Source organism: Schistocerca americana, chromosome 3, assembly GCF_021461395.2.
Source record: "Schistocerca americana isolate TAMUIC-IGC-003095 chromosome 3, iqSchAmer2.1, whole genome shotgun sequence".
NCBI classification, from domain to species: domain Eukaryota; kingdom Metazoa; phylum Arthropoda; class Insecta; order Orthoptera; family Acrididae; genus Schistocerca; species Schistocerca americana.
In genome coordinates this window covers 974,641,514-974,650,465 of record NC_060121.1, presented here as the reverse complement: position 1 = coordinate 974,650,465, position 8,952 = coordinate 974,641,514, and the positions used below count along the sequence as shown (strand labels likewise).

General features: G+C 44.6%; 1 pseudogene; it reads left to right on the top strand.

Moving 5' to 3' along the window:
* The first annotated feature begins 4,465 nt into the window (after positions 1–4,465).
* Positions 4,466–4,583, top strand: LOC124607712 (annotated as a pseudogene).
* Positions 4,584–8,952: the final 4,369 nt, after the last annotated feature.

The following is an 8,952-nucleotide window of genomic DNA, read 5'->3' as shown; positions in this document are numbered from 1 at the left end:
AACCAGTAAGCACTGCCCGAAGACGGCGGGCGCCGTAATGCACAAATACAGCCGTGAGTGTTCTCGCCTCCGACGCAATAATTCTCTTCCGAAACGTGCTGCTGTGGCCTAGGGCACAAATAAAGTCTTGCTTGGGCTGTACCACAACACAGATGTGAAAGGAAGTGAGGAGGATTAGGGATTAACGTCCCGTCGACAACGAGTTCATTATGGACGCAGCACGGGCTCCGATTAGGGACGGTTCGGGAAAGAAATCCGCCGTATCCTTTCATAGAACCCATCTCGGCGTTTGCCTTAAGCGCTTTTAGGGGAGCCACGATAAACCCCTCCGGAATGCCTCGCGGGATTAGCCGAGCGGTCTGGGGCGCTGCAGTCATGGACTGTGCGGCTGCTCCCGGCGGAGGTTCGAGTCCTCCCTCGGGCATGGGTGTGTGTGTTTGTTCTTAGGATAATTTAGGTTACGTAGTGTGTAAGCTTAGGGACTGATGACCTTAGCAGTTAAGTCCCATAAGATTTCACACGCATTTGAACATTTTTTGAACCTCCGGAATACGAGTACAGCATCTCTCAGCTGCGCCCCCTCGATCGGTACACAGACTCTGACCGAGACTGTAAAAGCAACGGTCGCCGCATTTTTTTCCCAGAAATCAGTACTTTACGCTAAGAAATTAAATTTTCCTCCTGTTCCTACTGCATTCAGTTCCTTAACGCCCTGTTTCTGCACGATTTATATCGAAATTATGTGGAATGAACCGTTACATATGTACAGCTATTTGTGTTAGTTATCTGTCTTCTGACTGCTTTGATGCTCCATATTTAGCAATTATATACAACCACTCGCTCACAGAAAGATGCGTACCTAAAGACTGGAAAATTGCTCAAGTCACACCAATACCCAAAAAAGGGAAGTAGGAGTAATCCGCTGAATTACAGGCCTATATCACCAACGTCCATTTGCAGTAGGGCTTCAGAACATATACTGTAATCGAACATTATGAAGTACTTCGAAGAAAACGATTTATTGACATATAGTCAGCACGGATTCAGAAAATATCGTTCTTGTGAAACACAACTAGCTCTTTATATTCATGAAGTAGTAAGTGCTATCGACAGGGGATGTCAAATTGATTCCATATTTTTAGATCTCCAGAAGGCTTTCGACACCGTTCCTCACAAGCGTCTTCTAACCAAACTGCGTGCCTGTGGAGTATCGCCTCAGTTGTGCGACTGGATTCCTGATTTCCTGTCAGAAAGGTCACAGTTCGTAGTAATGGACGGAAAGTCATCGAGTAAAAACATAAGTAATATCCGGCGTTGCCCAAGGAAGTATTATAGGCCCTCAATTGTTCCTGATCTATATTAACGACATAGGAGAGGATCTGAGTAGCCGTCTTAAATAGCTTGCAGATGATTCTGTTATTTACCGTCTTTTAAAGTCATCAGATGATCAAAACGACTTGCAAAATGATTTAGATAAGATATCTGTAAGGTGCGAAAAGTGGCAATTGACACTGAATAAAGAAAAGTGCGAAGTTATTCATATGAGTACTAAAAGAAATCAGCTAAATTTCGATTACGCGATAAGTCACACAAATCTGAAGGCTATAAATTCAACTAAATACTTAGGGATTACAATTACAAATAACCTAAATTGGAACGATCACATAGATCATATTGTGGGTAGAGCAAACCAAAGACTGCGATTCATTGGCAGAACACTTAGAAGGTGCAACAGGCCTACCAAAGTGCTTACACTACCCTGTCCGCCCTATTCTGGAATATTGCTGTGCGGTGTGGGATCCGCATCAGGTGGGACTGACGGATGACATCGAAAACATTCTGTTAGCACCCACCTACATAGGGAGAAATGATCATCGTGATAAAATAAGAGAAATCAGGGCTCGCACAGAACAATTTTAAGTGCTCGTTTTTCCCGCGTGCCGTTCGAGAGTGGAACGGTAGAGAAACAGCTTGAAGGTGGTTCATTGAACCCTCTGCCAGGCACTTTATTGTGAAATGCAGAGTAATCACGTAGATGTAGATGTAGCCCGCCACGAATTCCTCTTCAGTGACAACCTCATCATCTCAGATTAGCATTTGCACGCTACCGTCTCAATTACTTGTTGGACATAATCTAATCTGTGTCCTTCTCTAGAGTTCGTACCTTGCAGTTATCCCTTGATGTCTTAACACGTCTATTAACATCCTGTCCCATCTTATTGTTAGTATTTTCCACATGTTCTATTCTCCGCCGATCCTCGAACAATCTACTCATTTCTTACCTTATCAGCCCACCTAAGTTTTCTTCTGTATTACCACATCTCAACCGCTTCGATTCTCTTCTGTTCCGGTTTCCCAACAGTCCACTATTCCCTACCATACAACGCTGTGCTCCAAAGCACGTTCTCAAAACTTTCCTCGTCAAAAGGTCTATGTTTGATACTATCAGACTTCTTTTGAGCAGAAATTCCCTGTCTGGCAGTTGTAGTCTTCTTTTTGTATCCTCCTTGCTCCGTCCATCTTACTTCATTTTGCTTTCAAGCAAGCAGAATTCCTTCACTTCATCTCTTTCGTGGTCCCCAAGTCTGATGTCAAGTTTCTCGCTGTTCTCGTTTCTGCTACTCCTCATTATTTTCGTCTTTCTCCAGCTTACTCTATAGCTTCTCTATAGCCGGCCAGAGTGGCCGAGCGGTTCTAGGCGCTACAGTCTGGAACCGGGCGACCGCTACGATCGCAGGTTCGAATCCTGCCTCGGGCACGGATGTGTGTGATGTCCTTAGGTTTAAGTAGTTCTAAGTTCTAGGGGATTGATGACCTCAGAAGTTAAGTCCCATAGTGCTCAGAGCCATTTCAACCATTTCGAATCATGCTTCGGGCATGGATGTGTGTGAAGTCCTTAGGTTAGTTAGGTTTAAGTAGATCTAAGTTCTAGGAGACTGATGACCTCAGAAGCTAAGTCCCATAGTGCTAAGAGCCAATTGACCATTTTTTTTCCATACCGATAGTAAATTATTCTTTGTCACGTCTTCAGACAGTTTCGCCCCCTCACAGAAGCCTCCAATGTGGTGTTTTCATCTATCTGCCCTTCTCCTCTGCATTTAGCAGTAGAACGCCCATTGCACTTTTAATATTGTTCCCCCGGCTTATAACTTCACTGAAGGTTGTTTTCACTGTCCTATGTGCTGAGCCACTTCTTCCGACGGCTATTTCTTTTTCAATTTTTTTCAATTTTTCCTGCAACCAATTTGTCTTGGCGTCCCTGCACTTCCTATGACTAAATACAGGGTATTTACAGAGTGCTAAATAACACAGCCATTTAAAATTAATGATAATTGACATATTAGTCTTTGACAATAGTCATGTTACAAGAAAAACACGCAATCTTATCAGCAAAGTAAACATCTTTGCCTTGTGTATTGTACTTTCTATTAGTTTTGATATTTCCTGGAAGACTATATCTGTGTGCCGGGCCGGGAATCGAACCCAGACCGCTGACTTTCGTGAGCAACGCGCTGACCGACTGGACTATCCAGCCACGAGTCACGACCCCACCCGCACAGCTCTCTACAACCTCTCATTTTTAATCGGGTAGGAAGTTTTAAAAACAGTGCGGGTCCACTGCAGAATACGAGTGCATTTTGGATAGTTTTCCGTGAAAACTTTGTCAGTATAGTTGAAGGAGCTGCTTAGAAGAAACGATCTGAGATTAGTTGTGAGCACACCATTGGAGGCAAAAGAAACGCCGGCGTAACGCCATCCGCATGACACTTGAGAACCGCGGGACAAAGTCAGCGCCGGACCTGGCGACCTTCGGAAGGTTCCGGTGCGAACAGGATTAGAACCGGAACTGATACAACTAAGAATGCTTGCATTTTCCTACAGACGAGATGAACCAAGTATCAGATGACCTACATGCAACTACCATTACCAGAAAAAATTAGTGATTTTATAGATAGAACTGACAAAGAGGAACACATTGGATAGAGTGCGATATTGGACTCTTCTGGTGATAGACTGATTTATGACGTAGCTCGAGGTCTAGGTTAGGTTTGAAAGTGACAATCTAATTGTGAGCTGCCGAAGCTAACGAACGGGAGTGTGAAGTAAAGGTTGTGGTAACAGGCTGATCTGTAGCATATCATACTGTTTACGTCTGGGTCATATTTTACGCATTTTTTGACATTGAAACTAAAACTGCAAGGCAAATTCAGAAAATTTCATTAGATGGTGGACAATTCTGCGACGTGTATTTTGCTGCATATAATGTACATAGAGAGTGTTTCAGAATTTCTGTTACAGGCTTAAGAGGGATTATAGTAAATGTGGCTTAGTAGATAAAGTTTTGATACGAAGCCCTTATCGGGACATCTACATCTACACGGATACTCTGCAAATAACATTTAAGTGCCTGACAGAGGGTTCATCGAACCACTTTCACAATAATTCTCTGTTATTCCACTCTCGAGGCAACGGCCTTGCCGCAGTAGATACTCCGGTTCCCGTGAGAACACCAAAGTTAAGCGCTGTCGGGCGTGGTCGGCACTTGGATGGGTGACCATCCAGGTCGCCATGCGCTGTTGCCATTGTACGGGGTGGACTCAGCCTCGTGATGCCAATTGAGGACCTACTCGACCGAATAGTAGCGGCTCCGGTCAAAGAAAACCACCATAACGACCGGGAGAGCGGTGTGCTGACCACACGCCCCTCCTACCCGTATCTTCAACTGAGGATGACACGGCGGTCGGATGGTCCCGATGGACCAATTGTGGCCTGAAGAGGGAGTGCTTATTCCACTCTCGAACAGCGTGCGGGAAAAACGAACACCTATATCCTTCAGAGCGAGCTATGCTTTCCCTTATTTTATTATGATGATCGTTTCTCCCTATGTACGTCGGCGACAACAAAATATTTTCGTATTCGAAGGAGAACGTCGGTGATTGAAATTTCATGAGAAACGCCTTCGCTTTAGTGATGTCCACCCCAAATACTGTATCACGTCCGTGACACTCTCTCCCCTCTTACTCGATAATGCGAACCGTGGTGCTCTTCTTTAAACTTTTTCGATATATTCCGTTAATGCTATCTGGTAATGATCCCACACCGAGAAGCAGTACTCCGAAAGAGGACAGACAAGGGTAGTGTAGGCAGTCTCTTTAGTAGATCTGTAGCGTCTTGTAAGTGTTCTGCCAATAATCCGCTGTCTTGAAATCGACTTCCGCACAACATCTGCAATGTGCTCTTTCGCTCTGAAGTTGTTCGTAATTGTAATTCCTAGGTATTTATTTGAATTTACGGCACCTAGATTTGTATGATTTATCGTGTAACCAATGTTTAACGGATTCCTTTTAGCACTCGTGTGGATGATCTAATACTTTAATTTAGGGTCGATTGCTAATTTTTGAAACTTACAGATATCTTTTCTGAACCGTTTTGCAATTCGTTTTGATCTTTTGATGACTAAAGTAAACGATAAACGTAGAATCATCTGCAAACAACTTCAGACGGCTGCTCAGATTGTCTCCTAAATCGTTTATATAGATAATGGACAGCAGAGGGCCTAAAACACTATGTTGGGGAACGCCAGAAATCACTTCTGTTTTACTCGATGACTTTCTGTTAACTACTACGAACTGTGACCTCTCTGACAGGAAATCGCAAATCCAGCCACATAACTGAGACGATATTCCATAAGCACGCAATTTCACTACAAACTGCCTGCGTGGTACAGTTTCAAAAGCCTTCTGGAAATCCAGAAATACGGAATGAATTTGAAATGCCTTGTTGCTAGCACTCAACGCTTCGTGTGAGTGAAGAGCTGGGTGTGATTCATATGAACGGTGTTTTCTAAATCCATGTTAACTGTGTGTCAATAGACCGTTTTCTTCTACGTAATTCATAATGTTCGAAGACAATGGATGTTCAAAAATCCTGCAAATCGACGTTAGTGATATGGGCCTGTCATTTAGTGGATTACTTCTACTGAACTTCCTTGAATATTGGTGTGACCTGTGCAACTTTCCAGTCTTTGGGTACGGATCTTTCGTCGAGCGAGCGGTTGTATATGAATGTTAAGTATGGATCTATTGCATCAGCATACTTTGAAAACCTAATTGGTATATAGTCTGGACGGAAGACTTGGTTTTATTAAGTGACTTAAGTGACTTAAGTTGCTTCACTACAGCGAGAATATTTACTTCTAAGTTACTCATGTTGACAGCTGTTATTGATTCGAATTCTGGAATATTTAATTTGTCTTGTTTGGTAAAAAAAATTTCGGGAGGTTGTGTTTAGTGACTCTGTTTTAGCAGCACTGTTAACGATAGTATTTCCATTGGATGTAAAATAAGTTTGAAGATCGGATCATTTTCACAGCTAAACTAAAAGAAGGGCTCCGTTGACAGTACGCATCTTGAAGCATCAAGGAATCGTGAATTTGGTAATGGATGCAAATTATGAGGTAAAAATTGGGATTGCGACCAAGGCTTGATTACACTAACCAGATGGAAAGGGATACAGGGTGCAGTACTGTTCAGAGATGAAGTTGCTTGGACAGGATAGACAAGCGAGGAGAGGTGCAGCAGACCAGTTCCCGGGCGTAAGACCGCTCCACAAAGAACGGGTGCAGGAGTTTCTCCCGTAGAGTACGCGGGAGTAGGATCACTGGGAGTACAATGCCGGAAGAAGACCGTGGGTTACCCTAGCGCAAGCGACACTTGTGAAACGAATTGAATGTACTCAAGTGGAATGAATGCATTGTTAAAGGATTGATGCTGATGAAATGAATCAAGATGCAGTGACATGAAATGATACCAGGACACACCGTTCACACATGTTAAACTTGAAATGCGAAGAATATGTCGTAACGAATGAAAGTTTACCACAGATCGGGAGCCGAAACTGCAATCGCTGCCCAACGCGACTCTGGTTCAAATGGCTCTGAGCACTGTGCGACTTAACATCTGAGGTCGTCAGTACCCTAGAACTTAGAACTACGTAAACCTAACTAACCTAAGGGCATCACACACATCCATGCCCGAGGCAGGCAGGATTCGAACCTGCGACCGTAGCAGTCGCACGGTTCCTGACTGAAGCGCCTAAGACCGCTCGGCCACACCGGCTGGCTCGCGACAATGGCATTAACCAGTTGCGCGACTAACCAATTACGACATCAGGGCAGGATAAGCTGTTGCTTTGGTTGTGTTATTCCTCCCCATACCGCATGGGAGAACCTCAGCTTATAGTTCGCGGAAAGCGAACGAGGAAATACCAGCGACAATGAAAATGTTATTCGGGCGTAGAGTCGTGGTCAGGTACTCTAATAGTTGAGACGACTGCATGCGAAGAGCCGTAAATCCAGATCCGTCTCCTGGAGTAGCATAAATTTTTATTTGTAACGAGACGTTGGTTGCAAAAATGATTCTTTAGATCAATCTGCTGTTGGACGTTCCTGTACTTATGGTCAGATATGGGTAGGGGGGGGGGGGGGGCGTTCAGTAAGTAATGCAACATGCTTTTTTCTGAAAGCAGGTTGATTTTATTCAGGTGAGGTTAGGTTGTTTGGGGGAGGAGACCAGACAGCGAGGTCATCAGTCTCATCGGATTAGGGAAGGACAGGGAAGGAGGTCGGCCGTGCCCTTTCAAAGGAACCATCCCGGTATTTGCCTGGAGCGATGTAGGGAAATCACGGAAAACCTAAATCAGGATGGCCGGACGCGGGATTGAACCGTCGTCCTCCCGAATGCGAGTCCAGTGTGCTAGCCACTGCGCCACCTCGCTCGGTATTTCATTCAGGATTCCAACACACCATATTATTTCCCACTCTTTTGCCTACAAAACCCTTTTTGCCAATATGATCTCCGTTTAATGCGATACGCGTGCACTACCTTGCTGCGAAGGTAGAGTAAGCGTATCATGGTGGCACTCTATTGGTAGACGTCGGAGCCAGCGTCTTGCTGGATCAATAACCTCACCATCATCCACCTGCTGCTTCCCGCGCAGTGCATCATTCATTGGGCCAAACAGGGGAAACTGGGAAGATGCGAGTTCCGAGCTGCAGGGTGAACGAGGAAGAACAGTCCAGCGAAGTTTTGTGAGCTCCTCTGTGGTGCGCTGACTTGTGCGAGGCCTTGCACTGTAATGGAGAACAAGTTCGTTTGCATTTTAGTAGTGACGAGTACGCTCAAGCCGTTTCTTCCATTTTCTGGGGGTAACAGTGCTGTGAGCGACCGGCTGGTACGCGGGAGACAGGACACGTTTGTGCGACCTTATTGCGATGATGCCAGGCGACTCGCCGTGCTTTTGTTCGCTGTCAGGCCTCCGTAGACCTTCTGGAAGCGCCTATGAATGTCTACAATGCTCTGGTTTTCCACCACATGAAACTCAATGACAGCTCTCCGCCTGGACCGTACCTTCGTTACAGACACATTTTGAAGGCTGTCTATAGAGCCGCCACCTTCATGAAAGTGTAGCGCTGAAGCGGGAGTATTCCACAATGTTCCACAACAAATTCTGCGTTTCTTCAAGCGAAACTGGCCGAGAAAAAAATGTGCTGCGTTACTTATTGGGCGCCCCTCGTATTCGACATGTGCCTTCTACAAACTTATCAGATCTGGTCAGGAAGATTACATTTGCTTCGGAGACACAGTTATGGATCGTTGTTGATGAGTCATCCAGATTCTTATCTGCAGACTTGTTCAGTTGTAGAGCCAACGCCAAATTGTCAGCTGCTCTGCTCATTTATTCAGGATAGAGATGTAATAGTAACGACTAAATTCTGTACCCAATGTATTTGCTTTTATCGAGACACACACCCGTTACAAAACATTCGTTACTCATTAGTTTTGTCACTGATGTAGCCATTACTGAAATACTTTTTGTTGCTAACCTAGTACTTTGTGCGTTCTTTTGAATGCGCCATATGCCTGAACAGATTTTCCTTTTAAACATGCTGTG